The following is a 23,112-nucleotide window of genomic DNA, read 5'->3' as shown; positions in this document are numbered from 1 at the left end:
AAAACACTCAGGATGTCCAAGGCAACCAGGAAGATGACCCCCCGGAAGCGGAAACAGCGTTTCTCTGACGCTGAGCTCAATATGCCGGTATACACTCTGACCCAGCATGCAGACATCATCAGGTCAAACGACATGAAGCATGCTTCCCAGATGAAAAAGAAGCTAATCTGAAAGGAGGTTGCCCAGAGGGTGTCGGCTGTGGGGACCACCCCATGTACAATGCGTGACTGTCGCAAGCGGTGGGACGACCTCTGCCTCAGGGTGAGGAACATCCTGGCAGTCAACAGGAGTGCGGCCATTTTGACAGGCGGGGGGCCACACTCACCAGCAAAGCTGATGCCATGGGAGGAGACTGCCAGCTCTTTCATTGATCCAGAGTCAATAGAGGGATTCAGAGAGATGGAGATGGACACTGCATCATCCACAGAAGGAGGTGAGTGACCCACCACATCCCTGTAGGGGAAACCATGACGTGGCACAAGTGACGTGGAAGTGAGACTAGGCAAGGCAATGCATGTCCCAGACCCACATCTACACATCCAGTCAAGAATGCGTGCCACACCCTGCCACACACAAATGCATGCTAAGTGCCAATCCCAATACCAACACATGAGCAACATAACTCGACCGTGCCCATGTAACCCAACACACAGACACCATATCAATGGCATGCCACCTGCCATGCATTCATAGCCTACATTCCCCCTCAGAACACCAAATGCCACACCCCTGTAATAAATGGATGCATGAATGTATGGAGATTTCACAGCGCAATAGAATGTCGCTGGCATGTGACAACTTCACTGATGACCTGCATCTCTTCTATCCCCCAGGCACCGATCAGGAAGATGCCAGGCAGGACAGGGGTGCAAGGGCATCAACATCACGGCAAGGGAGAAGGGCCACCGCCACCACCACCCCCCAGCCTGAGAAACAAGCCAGACCAACAGGCACTGTGCCAGACTGGGCTGAAACCCAGGAAAGTACACCTGCAGCCAGTGTGGGCCACACACATGGAGACCAGAAGCAGCCACCCACAACAGTGGGAGGTGTTCCTGTACCTGCACCGCCAACCACCGCGGACGTTACAGATGCTAATGTGGACACCCAGGGTGTCACAGTCGTGTCCACTACACTCAACCCAGTATATTGTCGATGGGAGGACTCCAGGAGGGTCATCGCTAATGCCATTGGGGAGACCACAGCAGCCATCATGCAAACACTGCGGCCGTTAACGCGTCCGCAACTCTCATGAGGGACTGTCTGGGGGCAGTGACGCAAGTCCTGATGTCCATTCTGTTCCAAATGCAGCGGCCACGCCTTGGAGCAGGTGTGGGACCAGCCTCTGACACATCCACTGCTACGACTCCTTCAACCTCTGCCCACTCAAGCCCCGTGCGGATGACCCGGAGGAGGGCACGGCACTCGGACATGCCACCCCCAGATGCCAAGAAGGCCAAGAAGTAGGGTGGCCAGACAATGGCCGTTGGACCCATGGATGTTGTTGAAGGGAACAATCATCAGAGTACATTTGGGGACATCTGGGGTTTGTAGGGTGGGTTAGGGAGTTCACTGGGGTTATTTGGGGTTTGTAGGGTGGGTTGGGGAGTTCACTGGGGTTATGTGGGGTTTGTAGGGTGGGTTGGGGAGTTCACTGGGATTATTTGGGGTTTGTAGGGTGGGTTGGGGAGTTCACTGGGATTATTTGGGGTCTGTAGGGTGGGTTGGGGAGTCCACTGGAGGTTACGGGCGAGTGTTCACATTGTTGCCTGTTTGAAAAATACACCCGTTGTGTGCCAAAAATTAAATGGCTGGACATTCTTCATTTTGTGCATGCACTTTTAATGTGTGATGGTGTTCAGTGGCCAACTCCAAACAATACAAGTGTGCATGTACACATGGAGCCAGTGTGTCACTGACACATGTCTATCATAGTCCCTGTGTTTCAGAAGTATTCGTGAATTAGTGCTTGGCGTACAGCATGGCCATCCCGTGCATCACGTACCGGCAGGGGGGCTACTTCACCTCCGTCTCCATCCTCATCATCCTCACTCGGCCCATGCATGTCAATGTCAGGTGGCAGTGGTACATTTCTCCGGACGCACATGTTGAGCAGTATGACAGAGGCCATGGTGATCTTTGCCACCTTCTCAGGCCTATATAGGAGTGCCCCACCAGACCTGTTGAGGCAGCGGAACCGCGCCTTCAACAGGCCAAAGGTCTGCTCAATCACAACACAGGTACGGGTGTGCACACAATTGTATTCCTCTTCATGGCTGTTCTGCGGGTTCCGCACAGGGGTGAGTAGCCACGGCCTCAATGGATATCCTCCATCAGCTGCAAGCAGATACAAATAGGTGTGTGTCACTCTGAACTGCCACCTTCAGGGAGCACAGTCATGGCGGCAGCTACTTGGTGTGGGCATGCACATGTCCCTGTACGCATGCAAAAATGTTACCTAGATGCAATCTATACTGTCATGAGGTGTGGTAGTCTGAATGGCGTTCAATAGATGATGCAGGGTGTAATCATGCATGCCGAGGCAGATGTGCTGTGGTAGTGCAACAAAGTTTAGCCTCCAATTCATGCTGTTCATCCCTCACTATGCATGGTCACACTGACCACAGTGCCACAGTTTCCATGCTGTTCATTAATGCATTGCTTGCCATCAACATGGTGGCCTGGTTGTGCCTCTTACTTGTTGTCATCGATATGCATTGATTGTGATATGTGGCCCAGTGATGTGTCATGTTCCGTTTGGCTGGATCAGGTCAGGAGTGTTTAGCTCTGCATGCATTCTCCAATCATCGGCTATTGGCACCCAGGTGCTGTATGCCCCCCCCCTTTCCCACCCAGGTGCAGTATGCCCCCCCTTATGCATCCCCACACATCAGTACCCCAAAGCACTCCCATGGGACAGTTGTGCTACTCACCAAACAGCCGGGCACGTGGTCCAGCATGTCGCTCCATGTGACGGGGTAGCGTGGAGTTACGCAGTACCATGGCATCATGTATTGATCCGGGATATCGAGCACAGCAATGTGTGATGATCTTGCGGGAGTCACATACCATTTGCACATTGATGGAGTGGTATTGCTTGCGATTGCGGTACACCGCCTCTATGGCATGGGGGACTACCAATTCCACATGGGTGCAGTCAAGTGTACCAACACAATTGGGCATGCCTGCCAGTGCATGGAAGCCCACTTTGGTGTTGGCTATCTCCTGGGCAGTCCGTGGTAGGGATATGTGGCTGCTTGCGTGCTTCAGGAGGGCATCCAGCACTTGGTTCAACATGCGTGAAAATAGTGGCTGTGAAATGCCATGCAGCTGGCCCACTGTGTGTTGGTAGGTGCCTGTGGCCAGGAAGTGTAGCACAGACACCACCTTTATTAGCGGGGGGATGGCAGTGCGTATTTCTATGAGGCTGGCAATGTCGTTCTGTATCATGTCCACTATGGTGGTGATGGTGTCATGGTCCAACCGGTACAGGGTGTGGATCTGCTCAGAGGTTAGGGTAAAAGGGCTGGGTCTGGTGCGAGGGATTGGTGGTTTCCTACAAGGCACTGCTGCCTGCGCTGGTGGTAATTGCTGGGCCTGTCTCACCCTCCTTCTCCTCCTGTGTCTCCTATGTGCTGCCTGTTGTTGCTGCTGTAGTTATTGTTGTTGCTGTTGTTTCTGTAGTTGTAGCAGTATGGGCATGTCCTCCAGCGCCATGATTGCAACAGCTAGTGGTAGCATTTTGGTGTTCGAAGGGGTGTGGTGTGTGGGTGTGCTCAGTTTATACTGGCCCAGCCTCCATTAACTCCACCTGTGGGGATTGTGTGCACCTGTGGCAGCTGCCTTGTATCCTGATTGCTGTTTGCGGGTGGTCCGCGATGCCCGTGATTACTGGCTTTGAGATGCCGGTATTTACATGTCCACGTGGGTTGTGATGTCCCCCTATTACCGGCATACTGGTATTTGCTCCACGAAGGGGCGCGTGTATGCGCCTATGCCGCTATTGGTGGCACCGTTGTTTAGGGTGCCGCTTATACCTGGTTTGCGGGTCGGAATACACCGGAGCGGTAAACGATGCTGGTATTATCATACTGGCATCGTTTTTGCCCTACCGCCAACCTTGTAATGAGGCCCATTATCTTTCAGAACATCCACAACATTGTTTGTAGCAGAACCTGAAGAGACCATCCTCTAAACAAGCCTGGCCTCTACAGAGGTAGAAGCTTGTAAAGGTTGATCCCATAAATGCTTTTCTGCCTCTGTTTTTGACTTTGCTAAGGTTGTTTTGTATTCAGATCCAGCTCCATTAACTTCAGCTCTATTCAGAGGCTGGTCTTTTCAACTGAATAGAAGGTGCCCTTTTTTCTATTTGACAATCCTTAATAAACCAAGTCTTCTGAACACCACTAAATGAATTTGGGTTTGTTGAACGAGTCACATCAGGCTTAACTGTGTCATTAGTGGACATACACATGTTAATAGTTTGAGTAGAAGTATATTCGAGTGAGAGACATGTTCAAAAGTGAAAGAGAGAGAAGGAGGATAGAGAGAGAGAAAGAGGCAAAGAGAGAAAGAAAAGAGAAAAGGAGAGGAATTGAGAGAGAATAGAGAAGAAGAGAAAGAAAGAGAGTTAGAAACAGAGAGGGACAAGAGGGATAAAGGGAGAGAGAAAGAAAGGAAGAGAAAGAGGAGGAGAAGGCAAGAGAGAGAGAGGGATAAAGAGAGAGAAAATGGGGAGAGAGAGAAGAGAGGAAGAGAGAGAAAAATGGAAGGAGAGAGGGACAAGCAGGGGTAGAGGCAGAGGGGGCCGGAAGGCCAACTGGTGGAAATGAAGAGCAGGTTGGGTAGGATAAGGAACAAGGGTGGTTAAAGAGAGACAAAAGGCAGATGGAGGGATTCCCGCCTGCAGAGCCCACCTACACCTACCCCCATGATGAACACAACAGGGGGAACTGGTTTCTGGGCTGTTCCCAGGGCTCAAGGAGGCTTGGTGACAGGAAGGGAATGGAGATCACAGGGTGTAGGGCAAGTGGGCAAACACAGGCAGGGATATTAAATTGCTGTTAGAGGGGAAGGGGAGGAAGTTTGCTGGAAGAGATGAAAGGGCCAGCCACGGACTGCAGATTACCCTGGCTGTAAAGATGAATGCTGTTTCCTGGGCTGGGAAAAGGTTCAGGAGGGTTCACTAGGTTTATTTAGGATGGTGTCCCTATGTCTGGGTAGGGGCAGGGCTGGAGTTCCACAACTCCCCACACTTGCTTGCATGGATACACACAGTTCAGGGGACGCAGAGTGGGGGAACATAAGAACTAAACCACAAGCATAGGAAATGCAGTCAGGGCGTGTCATAAACAGAAATAACATACAGGGAAACATACATGCAACAGTAAAATGAACACAACAATGTAATCAGGGGCTAGTCTGTGTAGATTCCTAGGCAGGATGAAGTAAATATACAGCCACAAACAGTGCAAGATGAACAATGTATTTGGGAGAAATGAAAGGTCATGCAAAACAATGGTAACATTAAAAAATACAGAAACACAATTGAAGGCTGCCAGGGGTCCACATATGGAGACTGCCATTTCCACCAGGAGACTACTACCCTTTTAGAGATCTTATCATAGAATTTTGAGCCAATTGTATTTGAGGTCATTACACCCTGATTATTTGTCTCAAACTTTGATGTGACCTTCAGAATGGGTGATATAGTAGTATCTTAAATGTATCTTTAACAATTAAAGCAGTGTGTCCATTAGTCTTAGCACGTGCCTTCTTTAAGGTCACCCCATGATTCAGTTTGGTTGAAGGCAAGACATTTGCCAAGTTGAATTGTGGGGGTTTATCACATTTAAAGAAATTAGACTTTAAGAGCAACTCCCTTGTTTGACTACCATCTGTTCGTAATAGCAAAATTTCAACTATAACGACCATAACATCATTTAGAAGAGAGCTAAGCAGTGGCTTAAAATTATTAAGCAGCTCACAAGCTGGGAGCAGTGATGAAGAAGAAAGAGGCAAATGATCATTTAGGATTGCATGATACAACACCATTTGGCTTGATTCATTTGTAGTCATCATCGATGTTAGAACTGTAATTCATTCCGGAACAACCATTTCCTCATCCTTCATTAAAGGCCCAATACAGTCAATAGAGGTTGGTAATTCAACATTTTCCCCATACTTCACAGACCGGCCAACATCTTCTTCTACAATAATAGACGACTTTGCTAGTACCAAGAATCTGTTTCATAGTGAAATATCCTGTGAGATTAAACTGTTGTTGATCTTGTTAGCAGAATGAGATGATCTAGTTACAAGTGTGAAAGGAGCTTCTTCATTGCACAGCATACATGTTCCATTCACATGAGTGGGAATACAAAATGAGCGGCCACCGCATTTTCCACTCTTCGATCAATCTCATAAATACCAAGTTCATCCTCAGAGTTGGAAGCACATGATTTAATAGAGGTTGCTGTAATTGCCTTGAAAGTTGCATCTGGGTCCCCTCCAGGTTTTGGTAATATTTCATCATTACAATTAATTTGAGGTTGATCCGTAGTATCTGCTATGTTAAGGGTTACAGACTTAAAAGGTAACAAGACACCACAAAAAGAATGAATAATGGGTGTGGATGGTCGACTACTAAAACCTAAGAGCAAGTTTTTGATCTCCTGAATTAACATATTTGCCTCAGAACTAGCTTTGGTAATTCAAGATGACTTCTTGATAAATGCAATGGTGATAGAAAAACAGTAGCTTTACCCTCTGACATTATGTATCAATAATATATGCATATACTCTGAGATTTGAAAAAAAAAACACTTAAAAGTGGTTACCGAGAGACAAAATTGAAATCAATCAATATCATTATAGCACAGAACCCTCAGCAATAATTACAGTATTAAATTAACATGTGTTTACATTTTGCACTCCTCTGATAGGTGGTTTTAGGTCAAACAAATAAACAAATCAGGAGGGGATCTGGGGCCTCTGAAAGCTGTTGCTCAGAAAAGATCCCTGCAAAGCCATCTTTCCCATGGCAAAGATCTGCTCTCTTTTTATCAGGGGAAGCCATTACCATGATCCGTCCTTGAGCCTGTGGGAGCAACTGGTTCTTTGTCATGGACATTGATGAAGGTGCTTTCCAAGTGCAAGGAAATGATTTATCCATTGTTGTCCTGCACTGTCCGGAGTGTGGGCTGGGCTAGCTGCATGGCATTCTGTGTTGTGTAACTTGCCATGTTACATTTTTGGGGGATACATAATCTGCTGATTCTCTCCACCAAGAAATGTAGCTTTGCAGGAGATGAAGTCCTTTGTTCATCTTCATCACCCCCTACAAACTGTTTTAGGGTCACAAAGACTGCTTCCCTCATCTGCTGCCATCCTGTTCATTGTGGGTTTAAAAGAAGAGCTCAACCTTCTTCAAAAGCATAAGATTCAACCTGGAGTAATCCCAAACCAAAGGGTGAAAACAGAGTTCAAGATCAGAGACCAAAACCACCAACTAACTGGACCCACCTGTCAAAGGAAGCATCTCTGCTCCTGTGACCAGTCCATGGACCCCCAATGCCAAAATCAATAGTGACACTAGTAGTCACCCCCAAAGCCCTAGACTTACCTAATTGTGTTGGATTTATTGGCTGGGTTTAGAAGATCTGGGCCATATACCCTTTTACTGCTGCCTTGAATCTATAAAGGGCAAAGTCCAACTCTGCAGCTACTGTTTGTGGTGGAATTTGGGTATATAAATCATTTTTGTGGTTCCCTTCAGCATCCATGATTGAAACATGTAATCTCTACATTAAAAATTGCTACAATAGAACCACACTTGACTATTGAAGGGAGCTACATTGATTACTATGGGATTACTTTGATAACTACTTTAACTCCCCTTCATTACCCAAAATGGATTACTTACCTTGCACTATTTCTAAACGTTTGTAACTAGAATAGGTTTAGGCTGCTTGCATATACTTTCAAAATGTTGCCATAACTTATAATTGCATAATATTTATTATGTACTCTAGCATCACTTTTTGTCCCTTTTTAGCCTCATATCATTGTATTAATTAGAAAGTATCTTTCAATCTAAAATGTGGTAGATACTTTCCTGTGTGGACCATCTATTTTGCAACCATTGTGCATGTTAACAGCACATTTCACTAGTCGAACAATCTCTTAGTCCAAGCCTTATTGCTCAGACACTCTATCAAGAGTGTATAGAATGTGTAGAAAACCAGAAGGTCCACTAAGGTTGGATTCACAGAAACAAAGTGGTGACAGCAGTAGGATAGAGTTGTAAGGAATTATTGAATCATCACAGAGATTCAAAACAAAAGACAACGAAAACTGCTAATAAGTAAAGTAAAGTTTTCTGTGAGTGAAGTAACTATAGATATGGAAAACTTCACAGAAGTGACCTAAGTCAAATTTAAGTATAAGATATATAAAGAGTTGGCTACTGTTCATAGTCTTAATGCCACAGACATGATTGGTAATTTAGTCAAATGTATTAACCACTATAAAGAATATCTTATTACTGATGTAGCTAGGGGCCTGGTGGGGTTTATACTGCAATTCTTATCACTTCTATAGTTGTGTTTATTACTACTTCTAGCGCTGTGGAGTATTCTGCTTAAATGAAGAGCATCTTACACTTAGTGAAATAGACATTGGGCCTCATTACACGGAAGGCGGTGATCCAGGGTGCTATTAGCACCCTGGACCATGCCGGTAAAATACCGGCACTGCCTTGGCGGAAAGGGGATTTACCGCCCCATTCCAAGGTTGGAGGGGCGGTAAATCCCCTTTCCGCCATTGCCCTTCCCCATTCCCATTTCTGCCCCATAGGGCTCTATGGAAATGGGGAAGGCGCTAATTACGGCACCGCAATTTTGCGGTGCCGTAATTAGCTCTGAGGTCCCTTAGCGGGTTGGATTTTAACGCCTGCAAGAAGCAGGCGTTAAATCCTCCAACCCGCAAAGGGACCTCGTAGTACGGCGGTAAGGGTTAACGGTCACCGTTGCCATTAACGGTGACCGTTAACCCTTACCGCCGTCCGTGTAATGAGGCCCATTGCCTTTAAAAAGCCCTAGATGGAGGTCTATGTGGCCTTGCAAGGGATTGAGACTGAAATAGCAGCATACGATAGAATAAGGACACAAAAAGCAGCCCTTAAGAAGGCGTAGACAGCTGTTAGAGCAAAAGAGTTAACTGTTCTCAAAAAACCGAGGAAGAAATGTGGTCTTTTGTCTTTACAAAGAAGGAATTGCATCATGAGCAAGAATGGAAAGTTAAGGACTTGAATTTGGCTCTGTATCTTCTCCTCCTCCCATGTCCCTAAGGACCTGCTGAATGTGTATGATGTTAAGGATGATATTTTGGAATGGATAACTGCTTTTGAGTTTGCTTTTGAAGTACCCAATGTGGCTGATTGGAAGACTACTCCAGAGTGGATGTAATGCCCTTATGCAGTTGATTCCTATTGATAGAACAGTGTAGGTAGCTGAAAGATGCCCAATAACCAGGTTTGGGGAAACTGCTTCCTAATACTTTAAAATGTTCAGGGGGGACATCAGTGAATACTCCCTTAAGAGACTGTATGGGTGCATAGATGGCTGCAACATGTTTAGGGCATGGTCTGTTTGATGATGCTTCTAATTACATATTTACTGGTGAGGTGTTACAACCCATAGGCATCTCAGTGTTCTGCCAACAACCATGCAGGAAAATTAGGGCCTCAGCTTTAAAATAGAGTGGCTTTGATTTGTTCCAAAAAGCCGGGACATCCATTATGCCTCAAACGCCAAGAGAAAGCTAATTCCAATGTTTGATTGTATAGTTGGATCAAGTCTGGAATGCAAAAAAAGTAGGGATACTCCTGATCTAAGAGCTCGGACGGGAAAGCGTTTTAATATCTGGTTCCTAAGGTATAGTGGACATCACCTGAGGAAGACCTTATGCTCTATAGAAAGAAATTTGAATATGATCCTAGCCCTAATTGTGAGTCAATCTAATTGCTTCCGAATCAGGGTTGCATGTAGATGTCGAGGAGTATTGGTTTCTATATGGGGCACAGTATTTTGCAGAATCTATGAAGATTTTATGACATACTTTGGATACCATGCATTTAAGTCATTTCAGTAATCTAGTTACACACCTGTGATAGCTCTGTCGATTGTAGCACAATGAGACTCCGATAATAAAGTGTGTAGTTGTCACATTAGAGTATAGTTAGCTGAATTGATTACTGCATTTATCTGGGGATCATAGAAACGGCGGAATCAAATATAAAATGCAACGTTTTAACTTTTTGTTGAAAAACCTGAGAGATTTTGATGTTAGGAAAATTAGCAGTGGCTGAGGATAACTGTTTAGTTTTATACACAAGTAATAACTCTGTCATATTAGGATTTAACCCATACCAATTGTCAGACATCCAACTTTATGTTTTATCAAAGATAATCTAAATTCTAGTGATGTTAGCCAATTGATCTTTGCTAAGCCTAAATGCGAGTTGATTGTTATTCACAAGATTCTGAAAGCTAATATCGAATTTAAGTCAAGTCAAGTACATGTTTATTTAGGACAATTTATTTTTCCATAAAAACACAAATTTATAAAAACAATGTCCAATCAAAACTTCATAACATTATGCACACAATGGCATTTTAGAAACTTAGTTATCATAATAAATCCATTTCCTTTTCGGGCAACTACAGCGTAAACACCTCCATTAAAAAATAGGTAATATATGTGGCCTGACGCCAACGAAGATGGCGGCGTGACCTGGCAGCTCCGTCCCACAGTTTAAAAAAAAAAGGCATTTCCCCATATTCTTTTCCCTCATAACTTACCTTTATCTTCCTGCCCCGAGCTCCGGACCTCCTCCACATACCGTCGAGCGAAATTCAGCGCTGCTCCATGCTCGGCCGCGCCGCCTCACCAGCTCCGGCATTCCAGCTCCGGGGACCGCCGCAGCCGCCTTCAGGCATCCGCCCACTCTGAAGTAAGTGTCCGCGTCACGTGTAACGTGACGCGCCGGCTGCGGCCTGGTCCACCCTCTCTGCCTCAAAGCGGCCGCCTCTGGTGCCGGCGTGCAACAGCATCACATTCTTGAAGAGAAAGTTAAAAAAAAAAAGAAAGGATTAATAAGCCCTTCGTGGCTTCATAAGAAACCATATTTTGGTTAAACCCCTCCATGCAAAAAATATAGAACATCGCATCTACGTAATTTCTAAGACTCAGAAAAAAAAAAAAAAAAAACGAAAGGGACATAGAAAGGAATACTGTTATACTTCACAGAATATCTACCACACATTGCCACTTATGAGACACAACCCTATTCTCGCTCGCCTCTGGCTCTGATAGCGAGCACATATTTGGTCTCCTGAACTATGAATGAACCACGCATTTAACATGATGGAATAAGCATGGAACTGGGTATAACTTCAACCGTAAATTGAACCTAACTATAATTGGATACCCATATTAACAGGAAGCATCCTACCACTACAAGGCTTGTAGCACTCTCAACTCACACCTAAGTTTACGCCTTATTATTCAACAGTGCTTCTATTAACCTCCTCTATCAGGAGTAGTACTACCTAAATAATATGGACGTAATAATTGTAAACTTTGGTACATAGAACCCCACGAAGTTCTATTTAAGGACTCTATACATATGTGCTTACCATCACAAGCTCTTCTCAAAATAGTTTCTATTTGCAACGGAACCTACTATTGCTGTACATGCTACAACTTTCTGCAACTCTTAATCTTGCATCATTAATATTGCTAACCAAGCCTTTTTCAATTGCTCATATATCCATATTTTGCAGCCAATATCATGGCGGCCAACAAAAAAAATAATACCTCAACCACCAAAGAACCTAATACTCTCACCGCCAACCTCAAGAGACCCAAAAGTGACTCACCTCCTCCGTTGGGCATTTCGGACCCTGCTTTGGAGACCATTTTGGCAGAGATTAGATCACTCAAACCCTTCATAGAGACTACAAATTCAAAATTACAACAGTTGGACGACAGATGGAGAGGTTTTGAGAATAGAATGGAAGAGGTGGAGAAGAGAGTGGGTCTAGTGGAAGAAACTACATCTAAAGTAACACAACTGGAAAAGGCAATAAAAGAACTTCAAAAACACAATGAAGATTTGGAAAATCGCAGCAGACGTAATAACCTCCGCATCTCAGGGCTGCCAGAGGGATCAGAGGGAACTAATACCATTGTCTTTTTGCAAACATTTTTAGCAAAGCTGCTTCACTTACCCCCTAATCTAACACTTAATATTCAACGTGCTCATAGAGTCGGCCAACTATCTACTTCCACCTCTCCTCGACTTTCGTCCAGAACAATGATCTTTTATCTTCTGGAATACTCCCAACTTCAGCTCATTATATCTGCAGCAAAGGAACGTAAATCCCTTATATGGAATGGCTCTAAGATTTTCATCTCACAGGATGTCGCTAAAAGCACGGCCCAGCGCAGGAAAGTATTCTTATCCTTTCGCCCAGCCTTGAAACAGCTCAACATACGTTATGGGCTATACCACCCTTGTTCTTTCAAAATCACACATGAAGGCCGTACCAGAATGTTTGAAGAACCAGCAGACCTAAAAGCATTTATACGATCCATCAAAACCGATAACATGGACACTACCTCGCCTGCAAGTACCTCCACCTCTTTCGTTACATGAACGTTTTACTCCCTTTCTCTCCTTACTATTACAAATTTAATGCCATGATTATCTCCTATATATATGACGTGGGACGGGTGGCCTCGTGACGTCCATCTTCCATCCTGAGTCGCTCTACTTCCCTTTTGACGACTCAGCGGGTGTCACCCTTCCCTACAAATTGAATCTCCCCTAGCATCCTTTTTTTTTTCCAGTCTGATCAGTGTTCTATTCCATATCTCCAAGCCATTAGGCAACCGTTTATGATCAGACACCCCAACCCTCATCCTATTACCTCATGTGTCTTCCTAATGTGTCCTTTTCTCATTAATTGGTATTCAAAATATTGTTCTTGGGCACTCATTGTTTGCATCTATATGGTTCACAAATGCTATTTCAGACACTGTTCTAGAGCACCTAACATTTGCATGTATATGGTCGTATATTATCGCTATGCTATCATAACATCTAAACTGTTATTATGATTTTTAAATGTGTCACATGGAACATTAAAGGCTGCAATAATCCCATCAAAAGGTGTAAGGTCATCTCGCATCTCAACAAACTAAACCCCTCCATAGCTTGTATACAAGAAACGCATTTATCTGTTAGAGAAACACAGAAACTGAAGTCCCGTTGGATCAAAGAAATCATTTCTAGTCCTGCTGTTGCTAAAAAAAATGGGGTAGCTATTTTAATCAGCAAGAAACTATCATATAAAGTTCTCGACCAAGGTGCGGACACAGATGGCAGATGGGTTTGGGCTAAACTAAATATAGATTCTACTGATGTTACCATTCTGAATATTTATGGCCCCACCAACCCAGATCCCAAGTTTTGGACCACCATCAAACATATGATACTTCAAAAAAACTTTACCAATTTAATTATGTGTGGGGATATGAATCAAGTCCTTGATCCTTTTCTGGATAGAAAATCTAGCTGCTTGTTCAAAAATAATAAAACACACAAATCCTTCTCAGGATGCTTAGCCGAAACTGGTCTTATTGATACATGGAGAATATCTCACCCTACTCAACTTGACTATACCTTCCACTCTTCCCCACATAATACTCTCTCTCGTCTTGACTATATTTTTTCCACTAAAAACCTTACAGGTACCATTATAGATTCCAAAATAGAAAATATAATTATTTCTGATCATGCCCCTGTTTGTACCTCTTTCAGTCTTTCTGATGTTCGGAAACCGTCATCTCGGTGGAAGCTTAACAATTTTCTTTTACAAGACCCTCAATTCATCCTATCCGTAGAGTCTTTTGTTCAACAATTCTATGCAGATAATCAAGACAGAGACACTTCAGTAGTGAATAATTGGGATGCCTTTAAAGCTGCCTTGAGAGGTCACATCATGGCTTACTCTGGAAAAATGAAAGCTCTACGCAAAAAACACTTAGATGACCTTTATTCTCAGCTAACTACAGCCGAACAACACTACTATAGTGTTTCCAACCCTACCAATCTCCACAAAGTATTGACTTTACGCTTCTCAATTAATAAAGAGATCACAAATCTTGCTGCAGGGACAATTCTTAAATACAAAACGAAAATATATCAAACATCCAACAAAGCTGGAAAAACACTGGCCTCTTACTTAAAAACCAAAAAGGAACAATTTTTCATATCCCACATCAAAGACTCTTCAGGCAATGTGCATCACCATCCCAAAGATATACTAAATTGTTTTAGAGACTTCTACACCAAACTATATACTCCCGAGAACTCCATTCCCCATAATAACATCACGTCCTTTTTTGATAATATTAATAGATCCTCCTACCCCCAAGCTGATTTATCCTCTTTAGACTCTGTAATTACTCTTCCAGAGATTTCCAAAGCAATCAAAGGATTGGGTAAAAGCAAGGCTCCAGGTCCAGATGGCCTTTCCACAGAATTCTATGACAGGTTAGCTCAATCTCTCATACCCAAGCTTCAAAATCTATTTTCCTACTTTATATCCCAAGAAGCATCCTCAGGTTCCTTCTCAGAAGCCTTGCTTATTCTATTCCCCAAACCCGATAAGGACCCGTCATTACCAGGTAATTATCGGCCCATCTCTCTAATAAACGTAGAAAGTAAAATCTTTGCAAAAATCTTAGCCAACAGGATCGAATCCTCCCTTCCTTCTCTTGTCAAACCTGAACAAGTCGGCTATGTTAAAGGGCGCAACATCTCTTCCAATGCCAGACTCCTTCTAAATGCTATCCATCTATCTAATAAAAATAAAAAAGATAAACAGGGCGCAGCGGTTATAGCACTAGATGCTGAAAAAGCCTTTGACCGAGTCAGCTGGGACTTCATGTTCCAATCCCTCCGCTGGCACGGTTGCAGTGACAAGTTCATTTCTCTAGTCAGTTTACTTTACTCATCCCCAAAATCTTCAATATGTATTAATGGTCTTACCTCCCCATTTTTTTCCCTCAGCAGAGGTACTAGACAAGGTTGCCCCCTCTCACCTATTCTATATATCCTCTCCTTAGAACCATTAATAGAACTAATCAGATCCAATAACAATATTCCAGGTATAGCAAGTGGCACATCCCATATTAAAATAGCTGCTTACGCTGATGACATCCTTATTCTCATCAAAAACCCCAAAACACACCTCCCATATTTACTTGAAGTATTATCCCAATTTAGCTCAGTGTCAGGGTACAAACTTAACAAAGATAAGTCAGAAATTATGCCCCTCAATCCCTACTGCTTTAAATATGACATAGACCCCTTTGGTTTTAAATGGTGCAGTTCCTCTATTAAATACCTAGGCCTTAGATTTGCTCCTACCATCCAAGACACCATTAAACAGAACACACAATCATTACTAGATAGACTTAAGGAATTAACATCCAGATGGTCCCCCCTATATCTATCTTGGTGGGGCCGACTAGATACGATCAAGATGATGTTATCACCAATAATTTTATATTATCTACAACTCTTATGTGTTCCGATATCTCCTTCCTTTTATAAATCAATTTACTCTATCCTACTAAATTTCCTATGGGGGGAGGGCAAAAGCAAAAGAATAGCCTTAATCAAATTGAAGGCACCATATGACAAAGGAGGTGTCAGGTTTCCTGATTTCAAAGCATACCACACTGCCTTTCTTTTGAAGCAAGCTAGATATTGGTTTGCCTGCCCCATAACGTCAGACATTGCCACATGGTGTACCATAGAGAAGCAGTTAATGTATCCTGTAGAAATCACCGATCTCATTTATATATTTAAGCACTCCTCGCTGGCTATATCAGAACCCATCAGAGCCACAATATCAGCCCTCCAACTCTTTTTATTCACACAGACAGACTCCCCAAAAAAATGCCTTTCTCCTTACCTATGGCATAACAATAAGATACTGATTAAGAATAAAACCCTAAATAGAAAATCCTGGAAGAAAAAGGGTATTAGATTTATACAACAAATCATAAATAAATCATCTATCCTTTCCTTTCAGCAGCTTAAAAATCGATTCTCAATCCCCAACACAGATTACAACTTCTATAATGAATTAGTTAATTCTTGCTTTGACGCTCTCCACAGCTCCTCCAATGATATTCTGACTCCTGATGCCTCAAGATTGCTACATCTTACTATGCCCACTGACACAAAGGCTTCAAAATTCTACAACATCCTAATATCATCTCTGAAGTTGTGCTCGATACGCCACAAATGGGAAGATGACTTTGGCTATGTTTTAGACGATTACACATGGTCCAAGCTCTTCTCTAGAATCAAATATATTTCAACATCAGCAAATAACTCCCAACATTTTTTCTTCTTTATACATAGAGCTTTCATTACACCAGCCAAATTATTTCTATCCAATATTAATGACAATGACAATTGTTGGACTTGTGGAGCTACCCCTGCATCGTATGAGCACATGTTCTTCTCATGCCCCTATACCCTTAAGTTTTGGCAACAAGTATGGAAATACCTTAACTCTATTTTCTTCACCGATATACCACTTTCATTTATGAATATTGTTTTAGGTAGCCTGGCAGTTACCACCCACTTGCCATATGATGCTTCCAGGCTCTATGATCTCTTTATTTGTTTGGCTATGAAGAGTATAACTGCCAATTGGAAAGATTCTCGTGCCCTGTGTATAAGAAGCTGGTGGAACAATATATGTCTCACGCAAAAGATGGAAATGTGCATGGCAAACAATCTTAATTCTATACCCAAGTTTAATGCTAAATGGTCATTTTTCATTCGCTATCTGAATCACTTTAATGTAACTACGCACGGAATGTGACATCCTCAAATATCTCATACTCCTTTGATGCTCCCAAGATCTTTACATGTGAATATTGATCCCATCACTCAACTGAATATTTACTGTAATATATGCCAATGTGCCTCTCTTCCTTAATATCTACCCCCCCTCTTTTTCCCCCCTCCCTCACATCTCGTGTTTGTCAAATGTCAGTCTTGTGTTTGTCTTCCCCCACTTAAGACATCATAATGCAGAAATCGCTCTAAACTAAGTTTAGCACAACACGGTGCTATGGTTGTTTCGCGTATGTTTTCAATTGTATTGAAAAGTTGTTCTTCAAATGCTTAACTCCTAATTATACACAGAGTACTCAATTAACTGCTTTCTCGGAACACTTTCTTTTACCATTGTTTAACCTATACTATTGTAAAGGTTTCACTGCATTATGTTTATGAAGTTATGACTTTATGATTGTATACTACATACCTTAATAAAAAAAAAAAATTATCAAAATAAAAAAAAAAAAAAATAGGTAATATCAAAGTTCTTAGTATTAGCTTGTATACTTCGTTCTAAGAGATGTTTACTTTTATATAGTGCTCCTCAGAAATATGACAGTCAGGACCAGCCCACCTTTCGGGAATCTGCCCACAAGTAATTTAATGAAGCTAAGCGGCAATGAGCTAGACTGGAGACCATAGAATCGACTTCAAGGTGCTTGTTCTAATATCAATATAGACCGATCATAAGAGTAAGCAATGCATTGAACCCTCACCTGGTGCCCTACACAGAGGGCAGGATTGCTCTGCCCTATTCCCTCATCATGTTCATAGTGTTCATCTTAGTGGGAGACAATTGAACCTTGCTATTGGGACTCTCTATTTAGGGTGAGTTGCCCATAAGAAATATTGTTGTGCCGTATCTCACAATATTATAATGTGTTTGCGATTAAATGGATTTATCAGTTCAATTGACTCCCTCCTTTCATGTGTGTGGGCACTCATTTTTTTCAATTGGTTTTCCAAGGATTGAATTAAAGCGATTGGTGCAGAAAAGTGGCTGGGTGCATTGATTTCGGTAACCCGGGATGTTACACATTGTAGCTATTATAGCGCCAAAACCTTTGGCTAATGAAGAGTTTAATAATAAATTGGTAATCCCTTCTTTTTCATTATTCCAAAGACAAATCCAATTGAAAGCTGGCTGCTTTGCTAGGTCGTCCTCAATGTGTGTGAGGTCAAGTTCCATATGGATACCATGATTTGAAGCTGACCATGGTTGGCAAAGTAACCTTTTGAGAAAATCATTCACTGCCAATTGGATGTCCGTGGTCTTCCCATAGCCCCACAGCGCCATCCCATACTTGCCACTGACATAGTTTTTCTCAGATATGCCTTATTAATTAACTCTATAGGTTTGGAACTCGTCATGTCCATGAACAGATGTACCCATCCAATGCCTGTTTGAAGTGACTTGTCTGTTTTTGAATATTTCATAACTGGTATATATTTTGATGAAATGCCCAGATAATCAAACTCTGAGACAAGGGGAATTATTCAATTATGAATATACATCAGTGAGAATCGTGGTGAAGATGTTCCCCTATCACACACTACAACTGCTGATTTGATTGTGTTTACTTCCAAATCTCATCTGTTCATGAAGAGAGTGTATTCTGAAATTAGTTTTTGTAAAGCACGTGGTGTTCGAACAATGAGCACTGTTATCAGTGTATGCCAGAATTGGTAATGCAATGCCCTCCAGTTCAGTGTATCAGCTCCTACTTTGCCAAGGGTTTCATAGAGATTATGAATATATAAACTAAACAGTAAGGGGGCTAATGTGCCGCCCTGTCGTACCCCTGCCTTGGCCACAAACGACACAATTCCTTACACAAGCTTGTGTATTCTGATGAAGAATTACTAATAAACATTTTCTTTGTGGCAATTTAAGGACCTGAGCACTTTCCACAATCCCAACAATTGTCCTTTATCAAAAGCCATGCGCAGGCTCATAAATGCCAACCATATAGACTTTTTTTCAAATAAATAATGTGTTTGCTACTATCAGATATAAATGCAGGACTTGTTCACTTGTTCCCACCCATGGGCGAAACTCCAGCTTAAGGGGTGTTAGCATGATTCAGTTCTGCACAATCTTCTATTTTTTGCAATAGTGCTTGGCCAAATATTTTGAATAAGGAGTCTAAAAGAAATCGGTTTGTAAGACATGGGTTTCATTACAGGACCCTTTTTATATATAGGTTAAAGGATAGGTACTCTCCAGAAGTTCAGAATTAATTATTTCCTTTTTATAGCGTTGAAAACAATCGTTAGTAAGGGTGCCCATAAATCTGGCTCTTCCCGGACATGGTTAGCAGGGATGCCATCTGGGCCCCGGCATCGGTTGGAACTTTACTTCCTAACAGCCTCCATGACTTCTTTGTTGGTAAACTCAACAGTTTGCTTTGATTGCTCCTGGGACAGAAATCGGAAAGGGGATAAAATATCACAGGCTGAGGACAGGTTCTTGGAATATTAATTGGAACATTTTTCAATCCATGCCACATCTAGTGCCACAGTTTCCAAGCCTGTTCCCTTGCATTTGTATTTCGGGCACTGGGTCATCAGTTGCCAAAATATCTGTGAATAGTTCTTAGTATCAGCATTAAACTATTATTGGCAAGATCTTTGATCACGTTCTTTTTTCCTAATTGCAATCTATATTTTTATAAATAGCTCTAGCCATAATTATATTCAGGTTATGGGTTGCTGAATTCTTTAGTAAAGAAAGTAACTTGTTCTTGGCCTGTGTACAGTCTTTATTTAATGACTTTCCCATTCTCGAACTAATCATCAGAAGTTTTTTCGATATGTCTGAGATCAGTGTTTACATTTCATATGGTGATGCTGGAACATTTAATAATGAGTATGTGATAGTTTATACTTTACTATATTGTTTTGTAGCACTACTTGATCAGCCCACTCCCATTTCAATCTCTGTTTCGATGTGGCCAGATTGGCCATCGACAAGTGCAGTATATTAATGATACTTGTATTGGACAACCACTTAAATTTCAATACTGTTGGGTGGTGATCACTGATGACATACTCGTCCACATAAAAGTCAGCCAACAATCTCCAACACTTTACTGGAAAACAAAAACAGTTGATGCTAGGATGTCCCTGTGTGGGTCTGAATGTATACTTTCTAGGCCTGTCATTCGGAACACACCCATTGATAGAGCGTAAACCCCAATCATAGAGCCAGGACCATACCTTAAAACCCACAGGGCACATACACGAATTACTCATGTTGGTTTCCAATATACCAGCCACCCTGTCTTTGGTTACATCCAACAGAATTGGGAAGGGGCCCATTTACAAATGTTCATATTTAAATTCCCTTCCCAGAATTAAAATTACATGTTTAGTTTCTGTTTGCCATGTCAGTACATCGACAAATGTTTTTAGCTCAATTCGACATTACTTCTTATATTGTATGTGTGAACTAGTATAAAAATGTACTACCCATAATTCATTAAAAGTGTCCACAGTTATTTTCAAGGCCTGCAGGAACAGAGGCATGATCGGATATTTGGGTGTGGCACACGTTACCTGGACTTTAACTAGCCATGTTTCCTGTAAAAGAATTATGTAACCTTGGTTAAGATAGTAAATTACAACCAGATATTACAATATTGTTTTTTGCCCCAGCCATATTCCATGACACAACTTTGATGATTTTATCCTTCAATCGAGATGTCTGGATGGATTCCCTCAAATGTGTGTTTATCAGAGCCATCAACATGGTGGCTATTAATTGGCTCTGTTTTTCTAATATGTGATTGTTCTCACTAGATGATGAATTCATGTAAAGTCAATGAATGTCTTCAAATCATTCAGACGGTCAAAATGAGTTCTAGTTGGTACTATGCGGGGGTAGGGGGTGCTCTAAAAGCGAACTATATGTGTGGTTTGATATTGTTACTGAGGCCTCTTGTAATTTGGATGCCTTGGCCTTCTTGAACAACGGGACATCTTTCATCGTGGGATTCCCATTTGGCGTTGTGAGATTGGTTGGCACTTTTTGGTTTCTTATCACGTGCTGGTTGGCCACCTGGCAATCAAGTGCTTAAAAAAAGGACAATGACAAAGATTCTCGTGCTAGAATGTTCTCCTTTCCAGGCTAGATTCAAATAGATTGTATATTGTGCAATCTGTAGGTTGGAGAAGGTGATCGCAATACATATACCTTGTAAGCACTTCATAGTGCTACCCACCCATTGTTTCGGTCTGGACATTCGAATGTGCTGGGGACTTATGACTGGAGATTTTAAATTCATATTCATCAAGTGAAAGATTGTATAAATTAGAGACCTTGTCCCTTCTCTGTTCCCAGTCAATAGAGGTGGTACTTCTACAAGTACCCCCATTAAGGGTAGTGCAGCTGGTGGTAAATACATCTAAGAATTCTGTACCGAGAAGACCACCCCTGATTTTGCTTCTGCCAGCTTTTCTGATTGCCGATGGTTGTTGCTTTCTGACGAGGCATACATATCTGCATTTAGAGGTTCCGATTGTTTGGAGGGCCTTTGTGGTTCATGTAAAGACAATACTGGCATATGATGACTAGAATGTGACTCAGTGTTCGCTCCTTTCGCACTTATGGTACAGATAGTTTTTTTTTCAAAAGGCTATCCTTAGTCATGGAATCATTCGTAGTTTCAGTTTTAACAGATTTGATATGGTCATATAAATTACTAGTGTGTTACAAACATTAGTTATAAAATTAACAATAAAATTCATAATTGATTGCACTTTGTCTGTAAGGAGTTAAGTGGAAGCGCTTGTATTTTTCAACAAAGAAATCACAGAGTCATTACCAACTTAATTTTTGTCCTTGCTTCTTGGTAATTGATTAAGATGACCCACTTGTGACATTATGCCAAGTGCTTGCTGATGAGGTTGCTACCAGGCAGCCCACAAGTATTGGATGGAACTATGATTTGTTTTGGCTCTTGCATGGACACACGTGACATGACTAGCGTAAAGGAGGAGTCTCCAATATTTGGTGAACTAGAGATGCTTACAAGACTGGTATGACTGCCGATGAAGATACTGTGTGCTTATTACACCTTTGTGAGACCAGAGTGATCAGTACCTCAGAACACTGCGGTTGTATGGAAGTCATCTCTGTTGTCATGGCTGTGATGGACATTGCATTCTTAGTGACACTCAGCAAAAGCTCAGTCTCAATTATATGTTCATGAATTTTGCCTGCCACTTGTCTCAGGTAACTGACCAATGAAAGCATTGTATTGCCTGCTTTTATTGACTTCTTTCCAGGGATTATCTCTTGACAGTGATTGGCTTTTCTTTAGCCCATTGCTGTTTAAATGCATCAACGATGTTTGTTCTGAGGGTCTTCAGCTGTTGTATTTATCTATTTGGCCATGTAGGAATTGCTTTCATTGGTCAAATCATATTAATGGAACCTAATTTTAGTACAAATTGTCAAATCAATTTTCTGCGGAGACAGTCATTTTTATTCTCCAGAAATGTGAAGGTTCAAAGGCAAAAAGCCAAAATGTGCTTACTCCATTAACTTGCAGCAGTTGCAGCAGACTGCAATGTGCTATTTCGGGCAAAATGACTTGTGACTACATGTAATGTATCATGCGTCCACACAAGGTAATAGGATATAAAGTGCAATCTACAGAAGTCAGTTATGATGGTGGCTGTAAGTGCAGCAGTGGCGGCAATAAGCAAACAATGGGGCGGGCAGTGTTGGACACCTGTACAGAAACTTGATGTTAGTCACTCAACCTGTTACTGCCTGAATGCCTGAACACCTACGAAATCGTCAATGTCTTGATCTGCTGATGCATGAAGACCAGCAATGGTAGCAAGCACCAGGACCAACAGCAGGGCAACAGCCCACGCACCAGCTGCTCTATTGTACTCAGAGCTGCACACTAGATAAACGAAGATCACAGAATCAGAATTGCTCCTCCCTACGTCATCCATCCTCTGCAGGGCAACACCCTGTCCACCAGCCACTTCACAAGTGTTCCTCTGCACTCAGAGGTGCATGCTAGAGAAACGTCGAGCACAGCATCAGAACTGTCCATCCCTGCATCCTCCGTGCTCCACGGGGCTGGAGCACACCCATC

Source organism: Ambystoma mexicanum, chromosome 4p (assembly GCF_040938575.1).
Source record: "Ambystoma mexicanum isolate Mex_15411 chromosome 4p, UKY_AmexF1_1, whole genome shotgun sequence".
Classification (NCBI taxonomy): domain Eukaryota; kingdom Metazoa; phylum Chordata; class Amphibia; order Caudata; family Ambystomatidae; genus Ambystoma; species Ambystoma mexicanum.
Note: the sequence above shows the minus strand (reverse complement) of the source record.